This window comes from Carica papaya, chromosome 8 (assembly GCF_054855325.1).
Source record: "Carica papaya isolate Zhongbai chromosome 8, ASM5485532v1, whole genome shotgun sequence".
Lineage (NCBI taxonomy): Eukaryota > Viridiplantae > Streptophyta > Magnoliopsida > Brassicales > Caricaceae > Carica > Carica papaya.
In genome coordinates, this window is record NC_142316.1 from 16,962,830 (window position 1) to 16,979,511 (window position 16,682).

The 16,682-nt window shown below is 46.4% G+C and overlaps 5 non-coding genes and 27 pseudogenes across 5 annotated transcripts; all 32 read right to left on the reverse strand.

The window, feature by feature from the left end:
- Positions 1–230: 230 nt before the first annotated feature.
- On the reverse strand, positions 231–349 carry LOC148244674 (5S ribosomal RNA; annotated as a pseudogene).
- A 562-nt stretch (positions 350–911) lies between these two features.
- On the reverse strand, positions 912–1,030 carry LOC148244675 (5S ribosomal RNA; annotated as a pseudogene).
- Positions 1,031–1,238: 208 nt separating this feature from the next.
- LOC148244676 (5S ribosomal RNA) lies at positions 1,239–1,357 on the reverse strand (annotated as a pseudogene).
- Positions 1,358–1,561: 204 nt separating this feature from the next.
- Positions 1,562–1,679, reverse strand: LOC148244677 (5S ribosomal RNA; annotated as a pseudogene).
- A 236-nt stretch (positions 1,680–1,915) lies between these two features.
- On the reverse strand, positions 1,916–2,034 carry LOC148244678 (5S ribosomal RNA; annotated as a pseudogene).
- A 562-nt stretch (positions 2,035–2,596) lies between these two features.
- Positions 2,597–2,715, reverse strand: LOC148244679 (5S ribosomal RNA; annotated as a pseudogene).
- A 559-nt stretch (positions 2,716–3,274) lies between these two features.
- LOC148244680 (5S ribosomal RNA) lies at positions 3,275–3,393 on the reverse strand (annotated as a pseudogene).
- Positions 3,394–3,955: 562 nt separating this feature from the next.
- Positions 3,956–4,073, reverse strand: LOC148244681 (5S ribosomal RNA; annotated as a pseudogene).
- A 563-nt stretch (positions 4,074–4,636) lies between these two features.
- On the reverse strand, positions 4,637–4,755 carry LOC148244682 (5S ribosomal RNA; annotated as a pseudogene).
- Positions 4,756–5,202: 447 nt separating this feature from the next.
- On the reverse strand, positions 5,203–5,321 carry LOC148244683 (5S ribosomal RNA; annotated as a pseudogene).
- Positions 5,322–5,527: 206 nt separating this feature from the next.
- On the reverse strand, positions 5,528–5,644 carry LOC148244684 (5S ribosomal RNA; annotated as a pseudogene).
- A 557-nt stretch (positions 5,645–6,201) lies between these two features.
- LOC148244685 (5S ribosomal RNA) lies at positions 6,202–6,321 on the reverse strand (annotated as a pseudogene).
- Positions 6,322–6,524: 203 nt separating this feature from the next.
- Positions 6,525–6,643, reverse strand: LOC148244686 (5S ribosomal RNA). The gene has a single exon (XR_015814721.1). It is a non-coding gene; the product is annotated as a 5S ribosomal RNA (ribosomal RNA).
- A 563-nt stretch (positions 6,644–7,206) lies between these two features.
- Positions 7,207–7,325, reverse strand: LOC148244687 (5S ribosomal RNA; annotated as a pseudogene).
- A 560-nt stretch (positions 7,326–7,885) lies between these two features.
- LOC148244688 (5S ribosomal RNA) lies at positions 7,886–8,004 on the reverse strand. The gene has a single exon (XR_015815766.1). It is a non-coding gene; the product is annotated as a 5S ribosomal RNA (ribosomal RNA).
- Positions 8,005–8,213: 209 nt separating this feature from the next.
- Positions 8,214–8,332, reverse strand: LOC148244689 (5S ribosomal RNA; annotated as a pseudogene).
- Positions 8,333–8,541: 209 nt separating this feature from the next.
- On the reverse strand, positions 8,542–8,660 carry LOC148244690 (5S ribosomal RNA; annotated as a pseudogene).
- Positions 8,661–9,542: 882 nt separating this feature from the next.
- On the reverse strand, positions 9,543–9,661 carry LOC148244691 (5S ribosomal RNA; annotated as a pseudogene).
- Positions 9,662–10,194: 533 nt separating this feature from the next.
- LOC148244692 (5S ribosomal RNA) lies at positions 10,195–10,313 on the reverse strand (annotated as a pseudogene).
- Positions 10,314–10,517: 204 nt separating this feature from the next.
- Positions 10,518–10,635, reverse strand: LOC148244693 (5S ribosomal RNA; annotated as a pseudogene).
- Positions 10,636–10,871: 236 nt separating this feature from the next.
- On the reverse strand, positions 10,872–10,990 carry LOC148244694 (5S ribosomal RNA; annotated as a pseudogene).
- A 404-nt stretch (positions 10,991–11,394) lies between these two features.
- Positions 11,395–11,513, reverse strand: LOC148244695 (5S ribosomal RNA). The gene has a single exon (XR_015815571.1). It is a non-coding gene; the product is annotated as a 5S ribosomal RNA (ribosomal RNA).
- A 205-nt stretch (positions 11,514–11,718) lies between these two features.
- Positions 11,719–11,837, reverse strand: LOC148244696 (5S ribosomal RNA; annotated as a pseudogene).
- A 205-nt stretch (positions 11,838–12,042) lies between these two features.
- LOC148244697 (5S ribosomal RNA) lies at positions 12,043–12,161 on the reverse strand (annotated as a pseudogene).
- Positions 12,162–12,720: 559 nt separating this feature from the next.
- Positions 12,721–12,839, reverse strand: LOC148244698 (5S ribosomal RNA; annotated as a pseudogene).
- Positions 12,840–13,044: 205 nt separating this feature from the next.
- On the reverse strand, positions 13,045–13,163 carry LOC148244699 (5S ribosomal RNA; annotated as a pseudogene).
- Positions 13,164–14,043: 880 nt separating this feature from the next.
- Positions 14,044–14,162, reverse strand: LOC148244700 (5S ribosomal RNA). Its single transcript, XR_015814700.1, has one exon. It is a non-coding gene; the product is annotated as a 5S ribosomal RNA (ribosomal RNA).
- A 206-nt stretch (positions 14,163–14,368) lies between these two features.
- LOC148244701 (5S ribosomal RNA) lies at positions 14,369–14,487 on the reverse strand (annotated as a pseudogene).
- A 209-nt stretch (positions 14,488–14,696) lies between these two features.
- LOC148244702 (5S ribosomal RNA) lies at positions 14,697–14,815 on the reverse strand (annotated as a pseudogene).
- Positions 14,816–15,020: 205 nt separating this feature from the next.
- On the reverse strand, positions 15,021–15,139 carry LOC148244703 (5S ribosomal RNA). The gene has a single exon (XR_015814553.1). It is a non-coding gene; the product is annotated as a 5S ribosomal RNA (ribosomal RNA).
- A 563-nt stretch (positions 15,140–15,702) lies between these two features.
- On the reverse strand, positions 15,703–15,821 carry LOC148244704 (5S ribosomal RNA; annotated as a pseudogene).
- A 205-nt stretch (positions 15,822–16,026) lies between these two features.
- Positions 16,027–16,145, reverse strand: LOC148244705 (5S ribosomal RNA; annotated as a pseudogene).
- Positions 16,146–16,682: the final 537 nt, after the last annotated feature.

Below are 16,682 nucleotides of genomic sequence, written 5' to 3' on the forward strand. Positions count from 1 at the left end.
TTGGTGCTGGTATGATTGCTCATGTTTCATTCTGCGCTGCAAATACATACACTTTTTCTCCCTCCATCCCCCCTCCCGTCATTTGTTTCCTTGTGCGTGCACTCTGCATCTCTCATTGTCGTTCTAATATCGATTAAAATGCCCCTGCTTCTTGACTAACATTTGCGTATAAACCAGTGGACTCTAGTTCCAGTCGCGCGTAACGTCGAACGACCCGTCTGAAAAAAAAATTAGTGCAACACTAGGAATTCCCAGGAGGTCACCCATCCGAGTACTACTCTCGCACAAGCACACATAACTACAGAGTTCTGATGGGATCCGGTGCAATAGTGCTGGTATGATCACACCTGTTTAATTTTGCGCTGCAAATACATAAACTCCTTCTCCTTTTTTCTCCCTCCCGTCATTTGTTTCTTTGTGCGTGCGCACTGCACCTTTCGTGCTCGTTCTAATATCAAGTAAAATGCTACGGTGCCATGACTCACATTTGCGAATAAACTTGAGGACAATAATTCAAGTTGCGCGTATCGTCGAAAGAATCATCTGCAAAAAAATGGGTGCAACACGAGGACTTCCTAAGAAAATTGGTGAAATATAAGGACTTCGCAAGAGGTCACCCATCCTAGTGCTACTCTCGCCCAAGCACCCTTAACTTGCGGAGTTCTGATAGAATCCGTTGCATTGGTGCTAGTTTGATCGCTCATGTTTCATTATGCGCTGCAAATACATACACTTTTTCTCCCTCCATCCCCCCTTCCGTCATTTGTTTCCTTGTGCGTACACTCTGCATCTCTCATTCTCGTTCTAATATCGATTAAAATGCCCCTTCTTCTTGACTCACAATTGCGTATAAACCAGCGGACCCCAGTTCCAGTCGCGCGTAACGTCGAACGACCCGTCTGAAAAAAAAATTAGTGCGACACGAGGAATTCCCAAGAGGTCACCCATCCGGGCACAACTCTCGCCCAAGCACACTTAACTGCAGAGTTCTGATGGGATCCGGTGCATTAGTGCTGGTATGATCACACCTGTTTAATTTTGCGCTACAAATACATAAACTCATTCCCCTTTCTTCCCCCTCCCGTCATTTGTTTCCTTTTGCGTGCGCACTGCACCTCCCGTTCTCGTTCTACTATCAAGTAAAATACCACTGGCCGTGACTCACATTTGCGAATAAACCTGAGGACAATAATTCAAGTCGCGCGTAATGTCGAACGGCACATCTGAAAAAAAGAAAATGGGTACAACACGAGAACTTCCCAGGAGGTAACCCATCATTGTACTACTTTCTCCAAAGCACACTTAACTGCGGAGTTCTGATGGGATCCGGTGCATTTGTGCTGGTGTGACCGCACCTGTTTAATTTTGTGCTGAAAATACATACACTCCTTCCTCCCTCCCCCCCTCCCATCATTTGTTTCCTTGTGCGTTCACACTGCACCTCTCCTTCTCGTTCTAATATCGATTAAAATGCCCTTGATTCTTGACTCACATTTGCGTATAAACCAGCGGACCATAGTTCTAGTCACGCGTAACGTCGAACGACCCATCTGAAAAAAAATTGTTGCGATACGAGGACTTCCCAAGAGTTCACCCATTCGAGTACTACTCTCGCCCAAGCACACTTAACTGCAGAGTTCTGATGGGATCCAGTGCATTAGTGCTGGTATGATGCCACTTGTTTAATTTTGCGCTTCAAATACATACACTCCTTCTCTTTTCTTCCTCCTCCCGTCATTTGTTTCCTTGTGCGTGCGCATTGCACCTCCCGTACTCGTTCTAATATCAAGTAAAATGCCACGACGCTGTGACTCACATTTGCGAATAAACCTGCGGACCATAAATCAAGTCGCGCGTAACGTCGAAAGATTCATCTGCAAAAAGATGGGTGCACCACGAGGACCTCCCAAGAAAATAGCTGAAATATAAGGACTTCGCAGGAGGTCACCCATCCGAGTACTTTTCTCGCCCAAGCACACTTCACTGCGAAGTTCTGATGGGATCCGGTGCATTAGTGCTGGTATGATCGCACCCATTTAATTCCACGCTGCAAATACATAAACTCCTTCTCCTTTCTTCCCCCTCCCGTCATTTGTTTCCTTGTGCGTGCGCACTGCACCTCCTATGCTCGTTCTAATATCGAGTAAAATGCTACGGTGCCGTGACTCACATTTGCGAATAAACCTGAGGACAATAATTCAAGTCGCGCGTATCGTCGAAAGAATCATCTGCAAAAAAATGGGTGCAACACGAGGACTTTCTAAGAAAATTGGTGAAATATAAGGACTTCGCAGGAGGTCACCCATCCTAGTGCTACTCTCGCCCAAACACCCTTAACTTGCGGAGTTCTGATAGAATCCGTTGCATTGGTGCTTGTATGATCGCTCATGTTTCATTATGCGCTGCAAATACATACACTTTTTCTCCCTCCATCCCCCCTTCCGTCATTTGTTTCCTTGTGCGTACACTCTGCATCTCTCATTCTCGTTCTAATATCGATTAAAATGCCCCTTCTTCTTGACTCACAATTGCGTATAAACCAGCGGACCCCAGTTCCAGTCGCGCGTAACGTCGAACGACCCGTCTGAAAAAAAAATTAGTGCGACACGAGGAATTCCCAAGAGGTCACCCATCCGGGCACAACTCTCGCCCAAGCACACTTAACTGCAGAGTTCTGATGGGATCCGGTGCATTAGTGCTGGTATGATCACACCTGTTTAATTTTGCGCTACAAATACATAAACTCATTCCCCTTTCTTCCCCCTCCCGTCATTTGTTTCCTTGTACGTGCGCACTGCACCTCCCGTTCTCGTTCTAATATCAAGTAAAATGCCACGGCGCCGTGACTCACATTTGCGAATAAACTTGAGGACCATAATTCAAGTCGTGCGTAACGTCGAAAGAATCATCTGCAAAAAAATGGGTGCAACACGAGGACTTTACAAGAAAATGGGTGAAATATAAGGACTTCGCAGGAGGTAACCCATGCTAGAACTACTCTCGCCCAAGCACCCTTACCTACGGAGTTCTGATAGAATCCGTTGCATTAGTGCTGGTATGATCGCACCTGTTTCATTTCTTGCTGAAAATACATACACTCCTTCTCCTTCCTTCCCCCTCCCATCAATTGTTTTCTTGTGCGTTCACATTGCACCTCTCCTTCTCGTTCTAATATCGATTAAAATGCCCCTGCTTCTTGGCTCACATTTGCGTATAAACCAGCAGACCTTAGTTCCAGTCGTGCGTAACGTCGAACGACCCGTCTGAAAAAAAATTGGTGCGACACGAGGACTTCCCAGGAGCTCATCAATCCGAGTACTACTCTCGCCAAAGCACACTTAACTGCGGAGTTCTGATGGGATCAGGTGCATTAGTGCTGGTATGATCGCACCCGTTTAATTCCGCGCTGCAAATACATAAATTCCTTCTCCTTTCTTCCCCCTCCCGTCATTTGTTTCCTTGTGCGTACGCACTGCACCCCCCGTGCTCCTTCTAATATAAAGTAAAATGCTACAGTGCCGTGACTTATATTTGCGAATAAACCTGAGGACCATAATTCAAGACACGTGTATCGTCGAAAGAATCATCTGCAAAAAAATGGGTGGAACACTAGGACTTCCTAAGAAAATGGGTGAAATATAAGGACTTCGCATGAGGTCACCCATCCTAGTGCTACTCTCGCCCAAGCACCCTTAACTTGCGGAGTTCTGATAGAATCCGTTGCATTGGTGCTGGTATGATTGCTCATGTTTCATTCTGCGCTGCTAATACATACACATTTTCTCCCTCCATCCCCCCTCCCGTCATTTGTTTCCTTGTGCGTGCACTCTGCATCTCTTCTTCTCGTTCTAATATCGATTAAAATGCCCCTGCTTCTTGACTCACATTTGCGTATAAACCAGTGGACCCTAGTTCCAGTCGCGCGTAACGTCGAACGACCCGTCTGAAAAAAAAATTAGTGCGACACGAGGACTTCAAGGAGGTCACCCATTCGAGTACTAATCTCGCCCAAGCACACTTCACTACGGAGTTCTGATGGGATCCAGTGTATTAGTGCTGGTATGATCACACCTGTTTAATTTTGCGCTACAAATACATAAACTCATTCCCCTTTCTTCCCCCTCCCGTCATTTGTATCCTTGTGCATGCGCACTGCACCTCCCGTTCTCGTTCTAATATCAAGTAAAATACTACAGTGCCGTGACTCACATATGCGAATAAACCTGAGGACCATAATTCAAATCGCGCGTAACGTCGAAAGAATCATCTGCAAAAAAATGGGTACAACACGAGGACTTCACAAGAAAATGGGTGAAATATAAGGACTTCGCAGGAGGTAACCCATGCTAGTACTACTCTCGCCCAAGCACCCTTACCTACAGAGTTCTGATAGAATCCGTTGCATTAGTGCTGGTATAATCGCACCTGTTTCATTTCGCGCTGCAAATACATACACTCCTTCTCCTTTCTTCCCCCTCCCGTCATTTGTTTCCTTGTGCGTGCGCACTGCACCTCTCGTTCTCTTTCAAATATCAAGTAAAATGCCACGGCACCGTGACAAATATTTGCGAATAATTCTGCGGACTATAATTCAAGTCGCGCGTAACGTCGAACGGCACATCTGAAAAAAAGAAAATGGGTGCAACACGAGAACTTCCCAGGAGGTAACCCATCATTGTACTACTTTCGCCGTAGCACACTTAACTGCGGAGTTCTGATGGGATCCGGTGCATTTGTGCTGGTGTGACCGTACCTGTTTAATTTCGTGACGAAAATACATACACTCCTTCTTCCCTCCCCCCCTCCCATCATCTGTTTCCTTGTGCGTTCACACTGCACATCTCCTTCTCATTCTAATATCGATTAAAATGCCCCTGATTCTTGACTCACATTTGCGTATAAACCAGCGGACCATAGTTTCAGCTGCGCGTAACGTCGAACGACCCATCTGAAAAAAATTGTTGCGATACGAGGACTTTCTAAGTGGTCACCCATCCGAGTATTACTCTCACCCAAGCACACTCCTTCTCCTTTCTTCCCCCTCCCGTCATTTGTTTCCTTGTACGTGCGCACTGCACCTCTCGTTCTCGTTCAAATATCAAGTAAAATGCCACGGTGCCGTGACTCACATTTGCGAATAAATCTGTGGACCATAATTAAAGTCGCGCGTAACGTCGAACGACACATCTGAAAAAAAGAAAATGGGAGCAACACGAGAACTTCCCAGGAGGTAACCCATCATTGTACTACTTTCGCCAAAGCACACATAACTGCGGAGTTCTGATGGGATCCGGTGCATTTGTGCTGGTGTGACCGCACATGTTTAATTTCGTGCTAAAAATACATACACTCCTTCTTCCCTTCCCCCCTCCCATCATTTGTTTCCTTGTGGGTTCACACTGCACCTCTCCTTCTCGTTCTAATATCAATTAAAATGCCCCTGATTCTTGACTCCCATTTGCGTATAAACCAGCGGACCATAGTTCCAGTCGCGCGTAACGTCGAACGACCCATCTGAAAAAAAATTGTTGTGATATGAGGACTTCCCAAGAGGTCACCCATCCAAGTACTACTCTCGCCCAAGCACACTTAACTGCAGAGTTCTGATGGGATCCAGTGCATTAGTGCTGGTATGATGCCACTTGTTTAATTTTGTGCTTCAAATATATACACTCCTCTTTTCTTCCTCCTCCCGTCATTTGTTTCCTTGTGCGTGCGCACTGCACCTCCCGTACTCGTTCTAATATCAAGTAAAATGCCACGGCGCTGTGACTCCTATTTGCGAATAAACTTGCGGACAATAAATCAAGTCGCGCGTAACGTCGAAAGAATCTTCTGCAAAAAGATGGGTGCAACACGAGGACCTCTTAAGAAAATGGGTGAAATATATGGACTTCGCAGGAGGTCACCCATCCGAGTACTTTTCTCGCCCAAGCACCCTTAACTGCGGAGTTCTGATAGAATCCGTTGCATTAGTGCTGGTATGATCCCTCATGTTTCATTCTGCACTGCAAATACACACACTCTTTCTCCTTCCATCCCCCCACCCGTCATTTGTTTCCTTGTGCGTGCACTCTGCATCTCTCTTTCTCGTTCTAATATAAAGTAATATGCCCCGGCACCGTGACTCACCTCTGCAAATGAACCAGCGGTTTATAATTCCATTCGCGCGTAACGTCGAACAACCCATCCGAAAAAAAATAGGTGCAACACGGGAGGCTTCCCAGGTGGTCACCCATCCGAGTACTACCCTCGCCGAAGCACACTTAACTGCGGAGTTCTGATGGGATCCGGAGCTTTAGTGCTGGTATGATCGCACCTGTTAAATTTTTCGCTGTAAATACATACACTCCTCCATTCTTCCCCTTCCCGTCATTTGTTTCCTTCTGCGTTCACACTTCACCTCTCATTCTCGTTCTAATAGCGATTAAAATGCCCCTGCTTTTTTACTCATATTTGCGTATAAACCAGCGGACCCTAGTTCTAGACGCGCGTAACGTCGAACGACCCGTCTAAAAAAAAAATTGGTGCGACACGAGGACTTCCCATGAGGTCACCCATCCGAGTACTAATCTCGCCCAAGCACACTTAACTACGGAGTTCTGATGGGATCCGAGGCATTAGTGCTGGTATGATCGCACCAGTTTAATTTCACGCTGCAAATACATAAACTCCGTCTCCTTTCTTTCCCCTCCCGTCATTTGTCTCCTTGTGCGTGCGCACTGCACCTCTCGTTCTCGTTCAAATATCAAGTAAAATGCCACGGCGCCGTGACTCACATTTGCAAATAAATTTGTGGACCATAATTAAAGTCGCACGTAACGTCGAACGACACATCTGAAAAAAAGAAAATGGGTGCAACACGAGAACTTCACAAGAAAATGGGTGAAATATAAGGACTTCGCAGGAGGTAACCCACGCTAGTACTACTCTCGCCCAAGCACCCTTACCTACGGAGTTCTGATAAAATCCGTTGCATTAGTGCTGGTATGAGCGCACCTGTTTAATTTTGTGCTGAAAATACATACACTCCTTCTCCTTCCCTCCCCCTCTCATCAATTGTTTCCTTGTGCGTTCACACTGCACCTCTCCTTCTCGTTCAAATATCGATTAAAATGGCCCTGCTTCTTGACTCACATTTGCGTATAAACCAGCGGACCCCAGTTCCAGTCGTGCGTAACGTCGAACGACCCGTCTGAAAAAAAATTTGTGTTACACGAGGACTTCCCAGGAGGTCACCCATGCGAGTACTACTCTCGCCCAAGCACACTTAACTGCGGAGTTCTGATGAGATCCGGTGCATTAGTGCTGGTATGATCGCACTCGTTTAATTCCGCGCTGCAAATACATAAACTCCTTCCCCTTTCTTCCCCCTCCCGTCATTTGTTTCCTTGTGCGTGCGCACTGCACCTCCCGTGCTCGTTCTAATATAAAGTAAAATGCTACGGTGCCGTGACTCACATTTGCGAATAAACCTGACGACCATAATTCAAGTCGTGCGTATCGTCGAAAGAATCATCTGCAAAAAAATGGGTGCAACACGAGGACTTCCTTGAAAATTGGTGAAATATAAGGACTTTGCAGGAGGTCACCCATCCTAGTGCTACTCTCGCCCAAGCACCCTTAACTTGCGGAGTTTTGATAGAATCCGTCGCATTGGTGCTGGTATGATTGCTCATGTTTCATTCTGCGCTGCAAATACATACACTTTTTCTCCCTCCATCCCCCCTCCCGTCATTTGTTTCCTTGTGCGTGCACTCTGCATCTCTCCTTCTCGTTCTAATATCGATTAAAATGTCCCTGCTTCTTGACTCACATTTGCGTATGAACCAGGGGACCCTAGTTCCAGTCGCGCGTAACGTCGAACGACCCATCTAAAAAAAAATTAGTGCGACACGAGGACTTCCCAGGAGGTCACCCATCCGAGTACTACTCTCGCCCAAGCACACTTAACTGCGGAGTTCTGATGGGATCCGGTGCATTAGTGCTGGTATGATCGCACCAAATTAATTTTGCGCTGCAAATACATAAATTCCTTCCCCTTTCTTCCCCCTCCTGTCATTTGTTTCCTTGTGCGTGCGCACTGCACCTCTCGTTCTCATTCAAATATGAAGTAAAATGCCACGGCGCCGTGACTCACATTTGCGAATAAATCTGCGGACCATAATTAAAGTCGCGCGTAACTTCGAACGGCACATCTGAAAAAAAGAAAATGGGTGTAACACGAGAACTTCCCAGGAGGTAACCCATCATTGTACTACTTTCGCGAAAGCACACTTAACTGCGGAGTTCTGATGGGATCCGGTGCATTTATGCTGGTATGATCGCACCTCTTTAATTTCGCGCTGCAAATACATAAACTCCTTCTCCTTTCTTCCCCCTCCCGTCATTTGTTTCCTTGTGCGTGCGCACTGCACCTCTCGTTCTCGTTCAAATATCAGGTAAAATGCCACGGCGCCGTGACTCACATTTGCGAATAAATCTGCGGACCATAATTAAAGTCGCCCGTAACGTCGAACGGCACATCTGAAAAAAAGAAAATGGGTGCAACACGAGATCCTCCCAGAAGGTAACCCATCATTGTACTACTTTCGCCAAAGCACACTTAACTGTGGAGTTCTGATGGGATCCGGTGCATTTGTGCTGGTGTGACCGCACCTGTTTAATTTCGTGCTGAAAATACATACACTCCTTCTTCCCTCCCCCCCTCCCATCATTTGTTTCCTTGTTCGTTCACACTGCACCTCTCCTTCTCGTTCTAATATCGATTAAAATGCCCCTGATTCTTGACTCACATTTGCGTATAAACCAGCGGACCATAGTTCCAGTCGCGCGTAACGTCGAACGACCCATCTAAAAAAAATTGTTGCGATACGAGGACTTCCCAAGAGGTCACCCATCCGAGTACTACTCTCGCCAAAGCATACTTAACTGCAGAGTTCTGATAGGATCCAGTGCATTAGTGCTGGTATGATGCCACTTGTTTAATTTTGCGCTTCAAATACATACACTAATTCTCTTTTCTTCTGCATCCGTCATTTGTTTCCTTGTGCGTGCGCACTGCACCTCCCGTACTCGTTCTAATATCAAGTAAAATGCCATGGCGCCGTGACTCACATTTGCAAATAAACCTGCGGACCATAAATCAAGTCGCGCGTAACGTCGAAAGAATCATCTGCAAAAAGAAGGGTGCAACACGAGGACCTCCCAAGAAAATGGGTGAAATATAAGGACTGCGCAGGAGGTCACCCATCCGAGTACTTTTCTCGCCCAAGCACCCTTAACTGCGGAGTTCTGATAGAATCCGTTGCATTAGTGCTGGTATGATCCCTCATGTTTCATTCTGCACTCCAAATACATGCACTCTTTCTCCTTCAATCCCCCCTCTCGTCATTTGTTTCCTTCTGCATGCGCACTGCACCTCTCGTTCTCATTCAAATATCAAGTAAAATGCCACGGCACCGTGACTCACATTTGCGAATAAATCTGCGGACCATAATTAAAGTCGCGCGTAACGTCGAACGACACATCTGAAAAAAAAAAGGGTGCAACACGAGAACTTCCCATGAGGTAACCCATCATTGTACTACTTTCGCCAAAGCACATTTAACTGCGGAGTTCTGATGGGATCCGGTGCATTTGTGCTGGTGTGACCGCACCTTTTTAATTTCATGCTGAAAATACATACACTCCTTCTTCCCTCCCCCCTCCCATCATTTGTTTCCTTGTGCGTTCACACTGCACCTCTCCTTCTCGTTCTAATATCGATTAAAATGCCCCTTATTCTTGACTCACATTTGCGTATAAACCAGCGGACCATAGTTCCAGTCGCGCGTAATGTCAAACGACCCATCTGAAAAAAAAAATTGTTGCGATTCGAGAACTTCCCAAGAGGTCACCCATCCGAGCACTAATCTCGCCCAAGCACACTTAACTGCAGAATTCTGATGGGATCCAATGCATTAGTGCTGGTATGATGCCACTTGTTTAATTTTGCGCTCCAAATACATACACTTCTTCTCTTTTCTTCCCCCTCCCGTCATTTGTTTCCTTGTGCGTGCGCACTGCACCTCCCGTTCTTGTTCAAATATCAAGTAAAATGCCACGGCGCCGTGACTCACATTTGCAAATAAATCTGCGGACCATAATTAAAGTCGCACGTAACGTCGAACGGCACATCTGAAAAAAAGAAAATGGGTGCAACACGAGAACTTCCCATGAGGTAACCCATCATTGTACTACTTTCGCCAAAGCACACTTAACTGTGGAGTTCTGAAGGGATCCGGTGCATTTGTGCTGGTGTGACCGCACCTGTTTAATTTCGTGCTGAAAATACATACACTCCTTCTTCCCTCCCCCCCTCCCATCATTTGTTTCCTTGTGCGTTCAAACTGCACCTCTTTTTCTCGTTCTAATATCGATTAAAATGCCCCTTTTTCTTGACTCACATTTGCGTATAAACCAGCGGACCATAGTTCCAATCGCGCGTAACATCGAACGACCCATCTGAAAAAAAATTGTTGCGATACGAGGACTTCCCAAGAGGTCACCCATCCGAGCACTATTCTCGCCCAAGCACACTTAACTACAGAGTTCTGATGGGATCCAGTGCATTAGTCCTGGTATGATGCCACTTGTTTAATTTTGCGCTTCAAATACATACACTCCTTCTCTTTTCCTCCTCCTCCCGTCATTTGTTTCCTTGTAGGTGCGCACTGCACCTCTCGTACTCGTTCTAATATCAAGTAAAATGCCACGGTGTCGTGACTCACATTTGCGAATAAACCTGCGGACCATAAATCAAGTCGCGCGTAATGTCGAAAGAATCATCTGCAAAAAGATGGGTGCAACACGAGGACCTCCCAAGAAAATGGGTGAAATATAAGGACTTCGCAGGAGGTCACCCATTCGAGCACTAATCTCGCCCGAGCACACATAACTGCGGAGTTCTGATGGGATCCGGTGCATTAGTGCTGGTATGATCGCACCTGTTTAATTTTGCGCAGAAAATACATAAACTCATTCCCCTTTCTTCCCCCTCCCGTCATTTGTTTCCATGTGCGTGCGCACTGCAACTCCCGTTCTCGTTCTAATATCAAGTAAAATTCTACAGCGTCTGACTCACATTTGCGAATAAACCTGAGGACCATAATTCAACTCGCGCGTAACGTCGAAAGAATCATCTGCAAGAAAATGGGTGCAACACGAGGACTTCACAAGAAAATGGGTGAAATATAAGGACTTCGCAGGAGGTAACCCATGCTAGTACTACTCTCGCCCAAGCACCCTTACCTACGGAGTTCTGATAGAATCCGTTGCATTAGTGCTGGTATGATCGCACCTCTTTCATTTCGTGCTGAAAATACATGCACTCCTTCTCCGTCTGAAAAAAAATTGGTGCGACACGCGGACTTCCCAGGAGGTCACCGATCCGAGTACTACTCTCGCCCAAGCACACTTAACTGCGGAGTTCTGATGGGATCCGGTGCATTAGTGCTGGTATGATCGCACCCGTTTAATTCCGCGCTGCAAATACATAAACTCCTTCTCCTTTCTTCCCCCTCCCGTCATATGTTTCCTTGTGCGTGCGCTCTGCATCTCTCTTTCTCGTTCTAATATCAAGTAATATGCCCCGGCACCATGACTCACCTTTGCAAATAAACCAGTGGTTTATAATTCCATTCGCGCGTAACGTCGAACAACCCATCCGAAAAAAAATAGGTGCAACACGAGGGCTTCCCAGGTGGTCACCCATCCGAGTACTACTCTCGCCAAAGAACACTTAACTGCAGAGTTCTGATGGGATCCGGAGCTTTAGTGCTTGTATGATAACACCTGTTTAATTTCGCGCTGCAAATATATACACTCCTACTCCTTTCTTCCCCCTCCCGTCATTTGTTTCCTTGTGGGTTCACACTTCACCTCTCATTCTCGTTCTAATATCGATTAAAATGCCCCTGCTTCTTGACTCACATTTGCGTATAAACCAGCGGAACCTAGTTCCATACGCGCGTAACGTCGAACGACCCGTCTGAAAAAAAATTGGTGCGACACAAGGACTTCCCAGGAGGTCACCCATCTGAGTACTAATCTCGCCCAAGCAAACTTCACTGCGGAGTTCTGATGGGATCCAGTGCATTAGAGCTGGTATGATCGCACCTGTTTAATTTCACGCTGCAAATACATAAACTCATTCCCTTTTCTTCCCCCTCCCGTCATTTGTTTCCTTGTGCGTGCGCACTGCACCTCCCGTTCTCGTTCTAATATCAAGTAAAATGCTACAGCGCCGTGACTCACATTTGTGAATAAATCTGAGGACCATAATTCAAGTCGCGCGTAACGTCGAAGGAATCATCAGCAAAAAAATGGGTGCAACACGAGGACTTCACAAGAAAATGGGTCAAATATAAGGACTTCGCAGGAGGTAACCCATGCTAGTACTACTCTCGCCCAAGCACCCTTACCTACGGAGTTCTGATAGAATCCGTTGCATTAGTGCTGGTATGATCGCACCTGTTTCATTTCGTGCTCAAAATACATATACTCCTCCTCCTTCCCTCCCCCTCCCATCAATTGTTTCCTTGTGCGTTCACACTGCACCTCTCCTTCTCGTTCTAATATCGATTAAAATTCCCCTGCTTCTTGACTCACATTTGCGTATAAACCAGCAGACCCCAGTTCTAGTCACGCGTAACGTCGAACGACCGGTCTGAAAAAAAATCGGTGCGACACGAGGACTTCCCAGGAGGTCACCCATCCGAGTACTACTCTCGCCCAAGCACACTTAACTGCGGAGTTATGATGGGATCCGGTGCATTAGTGGTGGTATGATCGCATCCGTTTAATTCCGCGCTGCAAATACATAAACTCCTTCTCCTTTCTTCCCCCTCCCGTCATTTGTTTCTTTGTGCGTGCGCTCTGCATCTCTCTTTCTAGTTCTAATATCAAGTAATATGCCCCGGCACCGTGACTCACCTTTGCAAATGAACCAGTGGTTTATAGTTCCATTCTCGCGTAAAGTCGAACAACCCATCCGAAAAAAAATAGGTGCAACACGAGGGCTTACCAGGTGGTCACCCATCCGAGTACTACTCTCGCCCAAGCACACTTAACTGTGGAGTTCTGATTGGATCCGGAGCTTTAGTGCTGGTATGATAGCACCTGTTTAATTTCGCACTGCAAATACATACACTCCTTCTCTTTTCTTCCCCCTCCCGTCATTTGTTTCCTTGTGCGTTCACACTTCACCTTTCATTCTCGTTCTAATATCGATTTAAATGCCCCTGCTTCTTGACTCACATTTGCGTAAAAACTAGCGAAACCTAGTTCCAGACGCGCGTAACATCGAACGACCCGTCTGAAAAAAAATTGGTGCGACACGAGGACTTCCTAGGAGGTCAACCATCCGAGTACTAATCTCGCCAAGCACACTTAACTGCGGATTTCTGATGGGACTTGGGGCTTTAGTGCTGGTATACGCACCTGTTTAGTTTCGCGCTGCAAATACATACACTTCTTCTCCTTTCTTCCTCCTCCCGTCATTTGTTTCCTTGTGCGTTCACACTTCACCTCTCATTCTAGTTCTAATATCGATTAAAATGCCCCTACTTCTTGACTCACATTTGCGTATAAACCAGTGGACCCAAGTTGCAGACGCGCGTAACGTCGAACGACCGGTCTGAAAAAAAATTGGTGCGACACGAGGACTTCACAAATAAATTGGTGAAATATAAGGACTTCGCAGGAGGTAACCCATGCTAGTACTACTCTCGCTCAAGCACCCTTACCTACGGAGTTCTGATAGAATACGTTGCATTAGTGCTGGTATGATCGCACCTGTTTCATTTCGTGCTGAAAATACATACACTCCTTCTCCTTCCCTCCTCCTCCCATCAATTGTTTCCTTGTGCGTTCACACTGCACCTCTCCTTCTCGTTCTAATATCGATTAAAATGCCCCTGCTTTTTGACTCACATTTGCGTATGAACCAGCGGACCCTAGTTCTAGTCGCGCGTAACGTCGAACGATCCGTTAGAAAAAAAATTGGTGCGACACGAGGACTTCCCAGGAGGTCAACCATCCGAGTACTACTCTCGCCCAAGCACACTTAACTGCGGAGTTCTGAAGGGATCCGGGGCTTTAGTGCTGGTATGATCGCACCAGTTTAGTTTCGCGCTGCAAATACATACACTCCTTCTCTTTTCTTCCCCCTCCCGTCATTTGTTTCTTTGTGCGTGCACTCTGCATCTCTCTTTCTCGTTCTAATATCGATTAAAATTCCCCTGCTTCTTTACTCACATTTGCGTATAAACCAGTGGACCCTAGTTCCAGTCGTGCGTAACATCGAACGACCCGTCTGAAAAAATAATTAGTGCGACACGAGGACTTCCCAAGAGGTCTCCAATCCGAGTACTACTCTCGCCCAAGCACACTTAACTGCGGAGTTCTGATGGGATCCGGTGCATTAGTGATGGTATGATCGCACCTGTTTAATTTCGCGCTGCAAATACATAAACTCCTTCTCCTTTCTTCCCCCTCCCGTCATTTGTTTCCTTGTGCGTGCACACTGCACCTCTCGTTCTCGTTCAAATATCAAGTAAAATGCCACGGTGCCGTGACTCACATTTGCGAATCAATCTGCGGACCATAATTAAAGTCGCGCGTAACGTCGAACGATACATCTGAAAAAAAGAAAATGGGTGCAACACGAGAACTTCCCAGGAGGTAACCCATCATTGTACTACTTTCGCCAAAGCACTCTTAACTGCGGAGTTCTGATGGGATCCGGTGCATTAGTGCTGGTGTGACCGCACCTATTTAATTTCGCGCTGCAAATACAAACACTCCTTCTCATTTCTTCCCCCTCCCGTCATTTGTTTCCTTGTGCGTTCACACTTCACCTCTCATTCTCGTTCTAATATCGATTAAAATGCCCCTGCTTCTTGACTCACATTTGCGTATAAACCAGCGGACCCTAGTTCCAGACGCGCGTAACGTCGAACGACCCGTATGAAAAAAAATTGGTGCGACACGAGGACTTCCCAGGAGGTCACCCATCCGAGTACTAATCTCGCCCAAGCACACTTCACTGCGGAGTTCTGATGGGATCCGGTGCAGTAGTGCTGGTATGATCGCACCTGTTTAATTTTGCGCTGCAAATACATAAACTCATTCCCCTTTCTTCCCCCTCCCGTCATTTGTTTCCTTGTGCGTGCGCACTGCACCTCCCGTTCTCGTTCTAATATCAAGTAAAATGCTAAAGCGCCGTGACTCACATTTGCGAATAAACCTGAGGACCATGATACAAATCGCGCGTAACGTCGAAAGAATCATCTGCAAAAAAATGGGTGCAACACGAGGACTTCACAAGAAAATGGGTGAAATATAAGGACTTCGCAGGAGGTAACCCATGCTAGTACTACTCTCGCCCAAGCACCCTTACCTACGGAGTTCTGATAGAATCTGTTGCATTAGTGCTGGTCTGATCGCACCAGTTTAATTTCACGCTGCAAATACATACACTCCTTCTCCTTTCTTCCCCCTCTCGTCATTTGTTTCCTTGTGCGTGCGCACTGCACCTCTCGTTCTCGTTCAAATATCAAGTAAAATGCCATGGCGCCGTGACTCACATTTGCGAATAAACCTGCGGACCATAATTAAAGTCGCACGTAACGTCGAACGGCACATCTGAAAAAAAGAAAATGGGTGCAACACGAGAACTTCCCAAGAGGTAACCCATCATTGTACTACTTTCGCCAAAGCACACTTAACTGCGGAGTTCTGATGGGATCCGGTGCATTTGTGCTGGTGTGATCGCACCTGTTTAATTTCGTGCTGCAAATACATACACTCCTTCTCATTTCTTCCCCCTCCTGTCATTTGTTTCCCTGTGCGTTCACACTTCACCTCTCCTTCTCGTTCTAAAATCGATTAAAATACCCCTGATTCTTGACTCACATTTGAGTATAAACCAGCGGACCATAGTTCCAGTCGCGCGTAACATCGAACGACCCGTCTGAAAAAAAATTGGTGCAACACAAGGACTTCCCAGGAGGTCTCCCATCCCAGTAATACTCTCGCCCAAGCACACTTAACTGCAAAGTTCTGATGGGATCCAGTGCATTAGTGCTGGTATGATCGCACCCGTTTAATTTTGCGCTGCAAATACATAAACTCCTTCTCCTTTCTTCCCCCTCCCGTCATTTGTTTCCTTGTGCGTGCGCACTGCACCTCCCGTACTCGTTCTAATATCAAGTAAAATACTACGGTGCCGTGACTCACATTTGCGAATAAACCTGAGGACCATAATTCAAGTCGCGCGTAACGTCGAAAGAATCATCTGCAAAAAAATGGGTGCAACACGAGGACTTCACAAGAAAATGAGTTAAATATAAGGACTTCACAGGAGGTAACCCATGCTAGTACTACTCTCGCCGAAGCACCCTTAACTTGCAGAGTTCTGATAGAATTCGTTGCATTAGTGCTGGTATGATTGCTCATGTTTCATTCTGCGCTGCAAATACATACACTTTTTCTCCCTCCTTCCCCCCTCCCATCATTTATTTCCTTGTGCGTGCACTCTCCATCTCTCCTTCTCGTTCTAATATCGATTAAAATGCCCCTGCTTCTTGACTCACATTTGCGAATAAACCAGTGGACCCTAGTTCCAGTCGCGAGTAACG